This window comes from Ixodes scapularis, unplaced genomic scaffold (genome assembly GCF_016920785.2).
Source record: "Ixodes scapularis isolate PalLabHiFi unplaced genomic scaffold, ASM1692078v2 PGA_scaffold5__190_contigs__length_132052651, whole genome shotgun sequence".
In the NCBI taxonomy this organism is placed as follows: Eukaryota; Metazoa; Arthropoda; class Arachnida; order Ixodida; family Ixodidae; genus Ixodes; species Ixodes scapularis.
This window is the reverse complement of record NW_024609880.1, coordinates 13,661,422-13,674,592: the sequence shown is the minus strand read 5'-3', so window position 1 is coordinate 13,674,592 and position 13,171 is coordinate 13,661,422. Positions and strand designations below refer to the sequence as shown.

Sequence of the window (13,171 nt, the reverse complement as noted above, 5' to 3'; positions counted from 1 at the left end):
GATTTGTTTTGCGTTGATAGCAGAGGGCCGCGAGCCGGGCTTCATTGGAAAGACGGTCATCCGTGAGCCACAGTCTTTTAGTAATATTTTATTTGGAAACCCTCGCTCTCGATGGGAAGCTCAATGGAGAATAAGACACTCAGAGGTTTCCTGGAGAACTTTCCAGACTTCTGTTTCTGTCTTGCTTGGAGAGGCACACCAAGGTGGGCTATGACTAGGGTTTAATATTTTCGGTATGCACAAGTAAACCTTCCACAATTACCTCCGGAGCCAGTTTTAACACTCACTTTCCTTGAGTGTTATGACTATGACATTTCATATAACTATGACCATTCATAATTTATAAAAAAAAAACAAAAAAAAAAACACGCACCCCCAAACACAAGGAAATAATAAATCTCGGGAACACGGAACCCTCGTTACACCCCTAAAATGAATCCGCTTGTTCCGAAATGTCAGAACACGCTCTGGATATGACCTTTCCAAACCCGCTCTACTGCTGTTATTTTCTACTTCCCGTGGAACAGTAACACCATGGAGTCTGATCTAATGTTCGTCCATTACTGTCTCTTTACAGGTGAACTTCGTTCTCTTTCTTAACATCACGCGGGTTCTGTTCGCTAAACTCTTCGCTTCACAGCTAAACAGCTAAACTCTTACTTCCAAACAAAATAAACCGACTCTCCCAATAGAAATCAAGAAGTACTTCAAAACATAACTACTTATTACAAAACTCTAATTCTCAGCCCCCCGTGTAGCCCTAGCGACCCGAAACCATATGCCAAAGCTTCAAAACTAACCGTTCTCTCTGTAAAAAGTTTGTGGTGATTTTCTCAAAAATTGTCAGTAAGAAAGTTTATTTTTCTGTGACTGGAGCCATTTAGCTACATGCATTATAATAGATGCACCGGCCACCGTTTTCCCAATAAAAATATCAGAATATCGGTTGTAACTCTTCAATAAGATTCACGGTTACTTCGAAAGCTTTGGCCGCTAGGGTTATATTTCGGTGGAAACATGTCGTTCGGTAATGCCTTTTTTTTTTGCGATAAAAAATTGTAAATAGTGTTTGGGGCTCCCTGTACTTACATTTTTGTCCTATATATAGCCACCCCCAAAAAATACATCTCGCCCTTCATTCCACCGACATCGAATTGACGATACCAACTTTCATGAGCGGCTTGATAGTCGAGTTATACTACTTATTGAAATATGTTATGGAAACATTAAAGACTACATGAATATTCTTAAAGTTTTGTTAAACCTGCTGCAAAAACCTCAGTATTTATTTTTATTTCTGTCGTCTTTGGTACCTATATTAGCTCTTTAGTAAGTTATGTCACACAGAGCCGCTTGTAAAAATTGGTATCGTCAGGCCTACGGCAGTGGACTCTACGTCGAAGTGTAGGTTTGGGATATATGATGCAAGGGGGGTAAGTACTACATCCCCGATTTCTGAGCGTGTGGGATGGCAGTGCGACATCAATTCAGTTTGGAAGTTGAATTCCAGCTGCGTGAAAATTTGAAGGATGTAAATTTCAAAATAGAAGAAGTAGGAAAGTTATTCTGTGATCTATTGTAAGCGGCCTACCCCTTTCGGTGACACTTTGTTTTTGTAAACGAACACTTAAGATAATTACAATACTAAAATACTCTATTGTAATACATATATTTTTGGACGTTTTTTTTGTACGTAGTTTTTGCAAAAAAATAAAACAAATGAAGAAAATTTAGTGGAATCTTTTTTTATTGTTATTGGGAGTGGAGCGATTGCATAATTCTCATTCAACTGTGTCCCGGCACGCTTGCGTTATTTTTGCTGAGGTGACCAGAAACGCTATTGCATGCATGACGCTGTTTATGTTTATTTTTACCAATAACGAACAAGACTCCGCTTTTGCAACCAACCATATATCGGGCAACCTAAAAATCTTCTTGCACGAAAGATTTGTTTTCATCTTACCTCAAAGCTCGAAGTTTTCGCATGAGCTTGGAACTAAGAGTTGGTGAGTTTGTTATAGGGTTGTTTTGCTTAATTTTCTTTTTAAAATTAAATAGGACAGCACAAAAACAGAGTGCAGTAAGATATTTTGTGAGTAAATTACATTTACTCGACAGCATTATTGTAGTCGTTACCAAAAAACAAAACTCGTTACTTCTAAAATAAAGGAACGCGTTACCGACATACGTTACATAAAATTAAGAGGCACGGGTTACCGTTACCGATAAAAAGTAACGCACCTTACTTCTGCGTTACTTTTAATTTATCAATTACCGGTAAGAGCATTTTTGTGTTGTCGACAGCGTTTTTTGACACTGGGACAAAGGGGGTGGACGTTGGGGGTTTCTAAAATGGGACATTTTGCGTGGAGGAAAGACACCCAAAATGCTTAAGGTATGCGGAATGAGTTCAATGAACAATTACTTGACTCCTATACTTGGTTTCAGGTTAAGTCCAAATGCAATCGACGCGACGGGCTAACGGAGGCAATCGAGCAGCGTCAAAAGCGCATGTCACTTGGGCCTTTTTTTGTTTGTGACTGGCTCAGCGACGATAGAACACGTACATAAACATGAGGAACGCCATGATGGCGCCCTTTTGACGCTGTCTGATTGGTGTCATTAGCTCTATAGCGTCCGCTGCGTTTGGACCTAAGGTAAAACGAAGTATTGAAACACGAAAAAAATATAAGTGTACTTTGTTTAGGTTTTGCGAATAAGATGTAGAGAGTAATGTAACTAAGTTACCCGTTACTCGAAATAAGTAACGTAAGCACGCTACCCGTTACCGTTTTGAAAACGTAACGAGTACGCCACTACGTTACCGAAAAAAGTAACGGGTTACCGGTAACGCCGTTACTTGTAACGCTTTACCACCAACACTGCTTAACAGAAACTCGTCGCTCAAATGGCACACGCATGAAAAACCTTTGGCAAAGCATACTTCCTTGCCCATCATTTAGCCAATTATTGCACGAGGAATCTACTCAAAACTACACTGTAAAAAATGGACCGTAAAATTTACGGTCAAATACCAGGCAGCTGATGCTGCCAAACTTGTACAGTAAAAATAACGGTGCACTGTAAATCTGGTTTACGATAAATTTAAACGGGGACCGTAGAAATCTACGGTCGGCCTTCAAATTTACGGTACGAAGATTTACAGCGCGCCGTTATTTTTACGGTGCGATATAAACGGCGACCGTAGATTTCTACGGTCACCGTTTAAATTTATCGTAAACCAGATTTACAGTGCACTGTTATTTTTACAGCACAATTTTGGCAGCATCAGCTGCCTGGTATTTGACCGTAAATTTTACGGTCCATTTTTATGCGACCGTAAAGCCTTGAAAACTATGGTACTGGACCCCACCATTATAGCCATTTGAACAAAGTAAAACATACAACGTAAAATAAAAGGTCGGCCGAGTATTTTGAAGCTGTTGTGTTGCACTGTTCAACTGACTTTAATCGCGCATATCTAAAGTGAATAAGCAGATATGCACAGAAAATATTTGTCTGCGGCGAGGTCGGCTGCTCTTGCAGCGCCCGATGCATTAATATTCGTGACCGTGCTGTCAAAGAACAGTAAAAAGATGTTATATCTATTCGCATTTCCATTCATATTCTGACATGTCAGTTAACTGAAGAACCTTTTTGTTTACGTATGATTTCTTGTTTTTTATTCGGGTTCCTCGATCAGGGTTGATCCCAACGACACCTGTAAGAACAGATATACGAAGTCGTTTTTTTTGTGTGTGTGTGTGTTTTTTTTTACAATCTCAGTTCATAACACGCGTTAAAAATAATGAGACAATAAATACCTAAATTGGCTAGTGACTAAAGCTTTTGAAACACTGATCTTCTGAATATGCCTAAGTAGCCAGGCACTTAATCTTGTAAATTAATAAAACTCCCCCATATGAACTTCTAAATTCACATAGTCACTTTTTTACCAAACTCATACCAGGCTAAGGACCGAACAGCCATTCACTGAATTACATATTGTGATGACTTGTAAAATGCAAATAAAGAACGAAAGGAATATCTGCCAGTTCTCAACTATAGTCGTTTATAAAGCAACACATTATAACATTTTACAATTGTAACGGAGGTTGCTATATAGGGAACCGTATTGAGAACTGTAAAATAGATCATTGCTTTTTTTTCCCTCGTTCTGCGCTAATAAATTACTCTCCAATTAGTTGTCTTTATGTTAAGCAACTTGCCTGTCTTGGAATATACACGCTGCTATTATTATGTAACAACAATATTCAATCGAGCCACCTTTAACAAGACCTTTACATCTTCGGGATATTGAAAATGTTTAAGTTCAGAATATATATCTCTACTGGATCCAAAGCTCCAACAGTAGCCCTTGGAACTGATTCATATTTTTGTTCTGTAAAAATTAAAAGTGGAAATAAAAGCCTTGTTATTTTGAATAAATATTTTAAGTCTTTTTGAATGAAGACTAGTCGCCAGTGGCGTCGTGAGGCAGGTACAGTCATTCCTTGAAGTATATAGCTCATCCTAAGTTATAACGGGGACAATGCTATGAAAAGATAATTATATTTGAATTTTTTAAACGAAAAGTACCTCTCATTAAAATATCGTTTGGTAGCGTGTATTCGCACACTACAAAATATAGTTGAGTAAGCGAAGGACAGGGAACACGAAATAAAATAATCAGACTTGCTTTTTATTTTACACTATCTCACCATAGCATGCCTCTAGCATTGAAAAGAACTCTCGCTGCGCAAGTTTTCATGCAAGCAATGGACATTCTAAAACAAGGAGCTCAGTCTGGAGCCATTGCTGAAATATATGCTAGATCAGATGAAGTATACAAAACAACAAACAAAAAACACACGGAATGATGCCAAGAAGCAGAAATTAGCTCAATACCTTTGAATAAACTCCAAGGTGATGCAAATCTCTTCTGTGTACGGAATATTGAAAACGTAGTACGCGCTGAATAGTACAGCCAGTGCGTGGTCGAACATGTGAATGTCGTCCATCACAGTTATTCCATCGATTGAGATCGAGTACCAGGGTGTCGAACCGGAACCGAACCGAACCGAAAACCGGAACAGAACCGTTATTTTTAGCCGAACCGGAACTGAACCGAACCGAAATCTTCGCCGCCATCTTGGAACTGAACCGGAACCGAACCGAAAAAAAATATAACGGTAACCGGTTCAAAACGGTTCAAGGTAATATATGTTTTTTTGTTAGTATATATCACAAAATGAACATATGGGAATAAAAAAATTGGCAGCTGTATTTCTATCTATCGATCAGATCGTCATATACAGAATTCCAATGTATGAAATTGTGGGTTTTCGTGGCACCTTTGTATTGGCAGTATGATTAACCAAGTGTCACGTTGTCAAATGACGTCATGGTGTCAATACATGTTGTCAAGTAATGTCACGTGGCCTCGTGACGTCACGTGACACACTGCGTCAACTCGATTTAATTTGACGAAGTCATTAGATGTATTAACATTATTCACAGCATGACGAAACATGACATCACGATTTCGCACCGAGGGTCACGTGACACCGTGACGTAGGCTATTTTCATAACCCCGAGTCGAGTGCTCGGGCTCGTGACAATCAGCGTCACCAAACATTCGGGTAACGGCTCGTGTCAGTTAAATATGATAATTAATAGCCCAACTGCAACAATATCTGAAGCTCTGCCCAAGCTTTTGCTTTCCAAACCCTAGCCGCCGAGGGCATGACTGTGACAAACACTGGCGGTATATAATTAGCGTCAGATCACGTGGCCGCTTGTTCAAATTGCGAGTTGAGGAGATATCGACAGCTGTATCTGTCCTTTATTTTTCTGCATCTGTTATTAGGGGAAAACTAATGGATGTTTCCGCAAGCTATCAACGTCAGGGGTTATCTCTTAACACTATTTATTGAAAGTACAAAAAAAATGTTGCAAGACCAATTTTACATTATTGAGGCACCGAAACATTTTTTCGTTGTTGCTGAACTGCATTCGAGATATGGCCTTGAGAATAGAAGTTCTGAAATGACTAAATGCGACTTATTAATATGACGTTACATAGAACTACATGTGTGTACGGAAGGAATACCTAAAAAAATAAGATATTTTAGCGACCTCAGAGGAACAGCCGAAGGTTGGCAGTCGCGGTAAATCTCACACGAGCGTTGTTCTCAAAATATTGCCAAAGTTTCGACCCCCTCTGTATTTTGCTTGAATGAGCTATACAAATATTTCTATACATTACTAAATACTACTCAGGATCACTCCCTAACGCTAATAACTGATTGAACTTGGCTTTGCTTATTTTTCTAGGCAATGGAAGTCGCCAAACAGTTAGAGAAATATGAGCATCGTTCATCCCCTCAACTCGGAGCCAGAAGCGGCCACGTGGCCTGGTGCCGATCTTATGCTGCCAACGTTGATCATACCGCCGCCCTGGGGTTTTAAAGGACGAAAACGCGTGCTGAGCTCCAGGCATTGTTAGAGTTGGGCTATTCTCATCATCGCAGTGGTTGGACACGAGCCACTACCCAAATGTCCGCCGAGGCATTGATTGTTACGAGCCGATGTCCAGTGCTGACGCAGTTCTCCTATCCAATCCATGAGCCGCGCTCGACTGTCAACAGGCGGGTGGTTTCAATCCCACAATTACGTCATCAATCTTTGGGACGGCAAGACTAAAAGAAATAATCTCGTTTAATCTTGGCAATTTCACCACGACGAAGGAGCTTCTGAATCAGTGGCGGCCTGTGCGAGTACACTTGGGCCAGAGGACCAGTACGCCTCGGAAAGGTCATGAACATTCCAACCCGATATCGTTTCATATGACCCCTTGGAACTTCTCAGGGTGCAAAATAAAAGCAATGAAGGGTTGCGGTTAACAAGTGTCAAATAAAATTGTCAAATTAACAGACACAAACGAAGGAGGTAATTCCTCAGGAATACTTTCAGTCTTTCCACTCTGGTGACGACCAATAAAGCTGTACAATGGTGGGAATGAAGTAATGGCCGGCCGCAAGTCGGTAAGCCAGAATGAAAAGGCTGGAGGGGTTGCCACCCTCTACGAACGGCGGTGGCAACCAGACAACCGGCAAGCGGGTTGTCTGGTTGCCGTCGTCATTTATAGATGGCGGAGTTTAGTGTCATCAATCGTTTGTTGACGGACACGACACTGGGAAACTAGCCCTTAACAGCACCGTTGTATAAAGAAGTGCGTCTGTGTGTATGTGTGGAGGGGGGGAGGGGGGAGTTTTAAAAGCATACTGTGTTGTAAAGGTTCCTCTTTCCTGCCATCTTTGGCGCAGTCCAAAAAGCGTGACCCCGGAAACTACTTTGTTTGCAAAAACGCTCTTGACAAAAAACACGTTTTTGTCGTGCCGGACGCTCGCGCCTTTCCTCGCGACGATGCACTACGAATAATACGTGCCTTTCAAATACTTTGCTTTCACTGAGCTTGAACCTTCTGCAGCGTGCCTTTTGCACCGTCGAATTCGATTTTCTCAGCAAGAAGAAATCAGAATGACCACTAGCCTATAGTGTGATGACATCAGGTGCATACCATGCTAAATAGTTCAGCTTTCTGGTGAAATGTGATGCTCGCAACACTAGCAATAAATGTCCTAATTGTAAAGTTGTGCAGTATTTATAGCAGTTTCGCGATGATATACGGCAGCCTAGAGAAATGTTAGAGCGCATGACTACTCTAGCATAGTGTGTAAAGTGAGGGCCCAAAACAAGTGCAGGTAAAACCAAATATAACATCAGCCTCCCGAGGCAGTATTTCGCGAAGTTTCGAGCTCATGCAAACTGATTAAATGTGATTTATACTAAGATTTTAAGAATCTATGTCTGTCCTTCGCGATATTTATGCAAAATCATGAATTTCATTGCGCGCATCTATACGCATCTCTTTTTGCAGTGAGGCGCTCTGCGAGGAATTATTTGGAAAAAAATAACATTAATTATCTTTCTCTTTTTAAGCATTTCGTGTATTTGACTTCCAATCCATTATGTGAGCACAGAGTCTTTTTTTGCGAACCCTGCAATCCGATGTTTCACAACTGCCAATCAGCCAAGCAGAAAAACACTTTTACGCAGACTCCACAGCTCGCGTAGTTTCGAGTATCGTCCTTCATCATCGGTCTCAAGCGGTTATGAGAACTTTATAAAGTAAAATTTATTGATCAATATAAAATATATCTAATTACTAACTGAATATTTGACGAAATAAACAGAGGGCCGACCACCCTAAAGCAGTGCCCCCCAAATTATTTGAAAGGTGTTCTGCCAATCTTTTCCGGCGTTTTTATCCTCGACAGGCACGTTGTAAGTGATATGGGGCGGCCTTACATACATTTCTGATATTGAAGCTAATTTAAATAACTATGTGTTCCCTCACACATCTAACTTCTCAAAAATATAGAATTCTGTTATTGCCTCTTTCATGTGGTGAAGATTACTTTTATGGGTCTGTGGGCTGGGCAAAAACAAAGTAAACAGGGGCGCGCGTCGAAGCTATGACGATTACGCACGTAAACCACGCAAACCGTCAGAAAGTGTCCAATTCAGTAGCTGCCATGTCGAGTAGAACGTGACATACTACTTCGTTTTACTTATCAATGAAGAATCTTAAATGACGCTTAAGCTTCGTCTTTAAAAGTGGAACGCGATAGCGTCAACGGGTCTCGTCTGCATCGCATTCTCATTTGCCGCGCAAGCGTGCCTCGCGTGGCGTCTGACTCGCAACTAAAGGGTCGTAGGTTCGAATCCCGCCTAAAATGTTTTTTTTTCTTTAAGGCAAAGGAATTACTTTCAAAAGTAAAATCATTTGAAACATACGGCGACCTTTAATTCACATTACATGTCATGTTTTAATCACTCATTCCACGCGTGATGTCACGTTTCACGTAAGCATTGTGGGCTGTTTTAAAATCTTGCGCAATGATATTTAGCTCTGACGTCATGAATTTATCGACCAATATGGATTTTTGTAGTCACGCCACCGGCATCGGATTTCCTGCGACATGAGCTCCTTAACGCTATCGTGTAAAAATAATCAATTACCAAGGGTGATGCTTATTTGCAACTTAGATTGTCCGGCATCTTGTCAAGAACGACCCTCAACAGGCAGGCTATGCCAGCTTCCCCTGTATAAGAAAATGTTCACTTGGGCAAGTGCTGTTTTGGGCCAGATTTGATCTGAGTTCGAAGGTGCGTATAGATTAGAGTAAACAATTGCGATTACTTCTTGCTGCATGATTAGTCGCATGCATGCGGTGCTGAGTGTAAACAATGTTTGGTTAGAACAACAGGTATTTGGATTTCCGCTCGGTGTTTCTGTAAATAGTATGAAAGGAACTATCCCAAACCTTTTGTTACATTTTGAAAATTTCATTGCTTTTAGCTCAGTAGGGTCGTCATCATATACATATATATTGTGAAGTGTATTTCGTAAACCTTATTTTAGGGTATTTATGGCCACCGAGGTGCTCATTTCATAATTTTATGTGATGTAATTAATTCCTTTGTTCAAGGACACGATTTCACTTTTAATACTGTGACACAAAGTTGTACCAATCACGGGTATTTTAGACGACCTACCACACTTCGCGACCACGTTTTATATCATGTAAATAGATCAGCTTGAACTTTAGAATTTTATTTAAACACGAAGAAATGACAAGAAAATATAGTATAGTTCTAAATTAGAAGCTGATCTATTTGCAGGTATGTACCAACAAGCTCAACCTTTTTGCTCTCGTACTTAAACATTTCGATTCAGGTAAAATATATTTTACTCGTAAACAGAGGGATGTATAAACAACGTTATGTATGTATTTTTTTCTACTCTTGCGTGGAAATTAAATAACTGAAATTAATATTTTTGGTACCTAAAAACAAAAGTAAATTGCACGGACGATCGAAGAAACTATTAGTTAATCGCTTCACGGCGTAAATAGTGTATATCGCCAGAACAACGCGGAAAATATATTCTCAATTTAGTAATTCAAACCGGTTCGAACCGGTTCGAACCGGTTTGAACCGTTATTTTTGCTCCCCGGAACTGAACCAGAACCGAACCGAAAGCCGCGAACCCGAACCGGAACCGAACCGATAAAAATTTCGGTTCGACACCCTGTCGAGTACATGCTGGCTGAGTAGATGCTTTCCCCTAGAAAAGAAAGGATAAAACAAAAGGCGTGAAGGCAGATAAAAAATGTAGTAAATTGCAGAACTATAGTTGTAGTTCAAAATCATTATAAAATTATAGGCAATATTGATTACTTGGGGTTCGGAAAGCGATCAGTAAATGCTCACCAGGAACTAGAATGTATGGGGGGATGGGTGGTGCATCTTGAATCATGTCAGTTACAGACTGGCCTTACTGACAGGCACCATCACAAAGTTCCTCCAAACCACTGGGTAAGTGGGACTCGCTGCGAGGCTCGATAAATACCTGGCCCATAGATTTGTTTTCTAGGGGTATTTTAGTGCCTCTTTAACGGGGACATGCGGGGCAAACCGGTCATTTTGACCATAACTACGTCCCATGTGCATATACTCACCGTTTCCACAGAAGAAAAGTGCTTTCTCAAATATGCAGATTTTATGTGTTCTGGAAAAAAGGTGGTAGCATTCAGGGTCACAACATCATTGTATAATGATCTTATGAACTCAATGATGTTATGAACCTCGACTGAACCAAGCACGTTTTGAAGGCTTTCAGCAAGTTTGCCGAACATGTATTGTTCGTACAAGAAATGCCGACGTTGAAATCCATAAATTGTTTTTTTTTTTTTAACTGTTGATACCGGCATAAGAAGCTTTCCGTTGACCTTCAGGTACAAAAAAAAAAACATAAAAAAAACAAGGTCGTATTTTAAGGCCTTTCTTTTTTTCTTCTGCAGACAGGGACATTAACACGTCGTAGTTATTATCAGGGGATTGAATCACGTTAACAGCACCGTCTTCATTAGAATCCGCACTAGTCGACCGAGTCGAAGAGTCCTCAACCTGAAGCGGGCCTGCAGGCGATGCGCCGTTGCCCAAGAAACCTGTCACTCGTAAATGTGCCCAGTTCAAATGTGCCGTGAACTATGATTTCACACCTTCTGACAGTTGGAGCACGAACACGAAACCAAAATACCGTCGGTGATGTGGCCTTTTACATGTTTTAGCAAATCCTCCCTTGTGTAACACTCCTCTAAGCATGCTGGCAAAGTGCACTGAAAATTTTCCAAACTCCTCGAAGCAAACCGAACTTACCCTTAGGCGTTCGAATGCCTATGTCTTCTCAAATTATGACACCTGAGAGCATCATACGTAGCAAATTAGCGACAGCATCCTTCGTCCACACACGGAAGAATTCGAGAGCTGAAAACGTGCTCATCGAATTGCGCAACCAGCAAGCGTGCTCGAACAGAAACTACAAATTCTGCAAGTAAACATCTTTTAGTGTGTTGTATTTATGCCACCGTTATACTATCCTTGGCAAGCAAGCAGCAGATTGATGAAATACCTGTCTAGAGTATCCAGTTGCTTTCTGCTCCAAATTTTCAAGTGCACAAAAATCCGGGAATGCCACGAACGAACGACGACAAAATGGCGCGGAGACGGGCGGGAAGGCGGAAAAATGAACCGAACGTCCGCTTCTTCCACTTCTTCCCGCGTTGTCCCAACCAACGCTGCTTTCTTATGTCTATCCTTCTAGCTCGTTGCATTGTTGCTCTATTGCTTGCTTATAGTTTTTCTTTTTTTTTTTTTTTTTAGTTAAGGCAGTTACGTTCTGCGTTGGCGCGGCTGGCGCGGCCAAAGAAAGGAGGTGAAGGGGCGAGAGGAGGCTTTCTGGGTTCCCGCAGCTTCCGAAGGTCAAGCGTGGTGACCAATTAGCGATGCGCGTCTTTTCTTTCTGTTTTCTTGCTCCATAAAGTTTTGCGTTTCCCTCTCGCTCTTTTTGCTCGTTTACGGTGCATTTCAGGTAATTCCTCTTCACAGCGTACTTGCAGTTTTTATTAGCGTATAGCGCCGTAAATTTGACGGTTATTTTTTACAGTGTACCGTACGTGAATCGCTGTGGTAGAAGCTGCACCAGTGAGCTTCGCAACAAAACTTATTATACTTCCGCTCCTCAGACCTAAGAATTTTGTGGTCCACTCTATCAGTCAGTAAGGGTTTTCACTGATACCAAAATCTACATAAAAGTAAGAGCACCTGGATGAAACCCACCAAAACCATTAGTTTCTCTACGTCACCGGAATTCACTACTAAAAAGGTTGTGAGTTTAATTTTCGGCTAAACACGAAGTCAGCAAATCACGGTGGACAATAAAAACATCGCAGCAAACGGCGAAGTTTATTATGCAGTTGGATGAAAAAAAACGACATCCGTGAGGTTCCAAGGAAAGCGAAACGTCATCCTCACTGTCCGTACCCATATTGGCTCATTTGGTCAAATCGTGCTCTGAGTTTTGTGATTCCTGAGACCCTTCAATTGCTCGACTAGATTGACCGCTTCCGTGTTCTGCACGACTCCGAACTCACAGACCTTTTTAGTGCACATCAAAGTCTTCCTCATTTGTTATCCAGTCAGTCATGGCTACACAATCTCTCAACGTGAGCGCCTGACCTCGCTAACGGGGAGTTGAATTGCTGTTTTGCAGGAAATGGTTCATGTCCACGCTGGTTCTAGTCCCATTGTTCGGGGCGCACTATGCTTTCCTGCTGGGAATGTCCCTGGCTGCCGCCGGGGACCTCGTGGAGTTGATATGACTCTACGTTGACCAGCTCTTCTCTTCATCTCAGGTGAGCGATGCACTCCCGTTCCCTGAAGGAGTAGCCCTCCAAGGTTTTTTATTCACTGCCGTTGAAGAAATAATATATAGTACCCACTTTAAAGAGCCGATTACCTATAGGTGAGGATCTGTTGTGCGACTGAGCTTTCGACAATGATGGCGATTGTGTTGCCAACGGCCTGGAAGGTTTGTTTATAAAGGGTTGTTATGGTTTTTAATTGCTGAATTTCACACTAACTGACGCTATAAAGGCCCGTTCACACTCTTGCGACCGACTTCGACCGGGAGAGACCAGACCGGTTTTTAAGCCTCTTGCGACTTCTTAGGACCGGATGCGATGCAGCGGAGCTGGTCCTA

General features: G+C 41.4%; 1 pseudogene; it reads left to right on the top strand.

Annotated features, from left to right (window-relative positions):
* Window positions 1–13,171, top strand: part of LOC120850147 — a 124,525-nt pseudogene that overhangs the window by 63,724 nt on the left and 47,630 nt on the right.